The following is a 275-nucleotide window of genomic DNA, read 5'->3' on the forward strand; positions in this document are numbered from 1 at the left end:
AATTTTGCGATTATTGCAATAAAAGGTACCACACCTCAGACCGTTGTCGCGAGAGAATCGCTGACAAACGCAACCAAGAGTTGATTAGCGCTGTCCGGCTTAGTGCACAGGAGACTTTGTCTGCAGTACAATCGGCCCAAATACATCAGTTCAATACCTGGCAACAGCGAGTTCTTCCTCAAGAACACGTTGGTATATATTATCCCTACCAAAACTACAACACCCAGTTACATCCCACCATAGTGTGAAAGTACATCCACAAGTATACTTTCAAA

The sequence above is a fragment of the Penaeus japonicus genome, unplaced genomic scaffold (assembly GCF_977035675.1).
Source record: "Penaeus japonicus unplaced genomic scaffold, GWHDUDI00000001_assembly GWHDUDI00000024, whole genome shotgun sequence".
In the NCBI taxonomy this organism is placed as follows: Eukaryota; Metazoa; Arthropoda; class Malacostraca; order Decapoda; family Penaeidae; genus Penaeus; species Penaeus japonicus.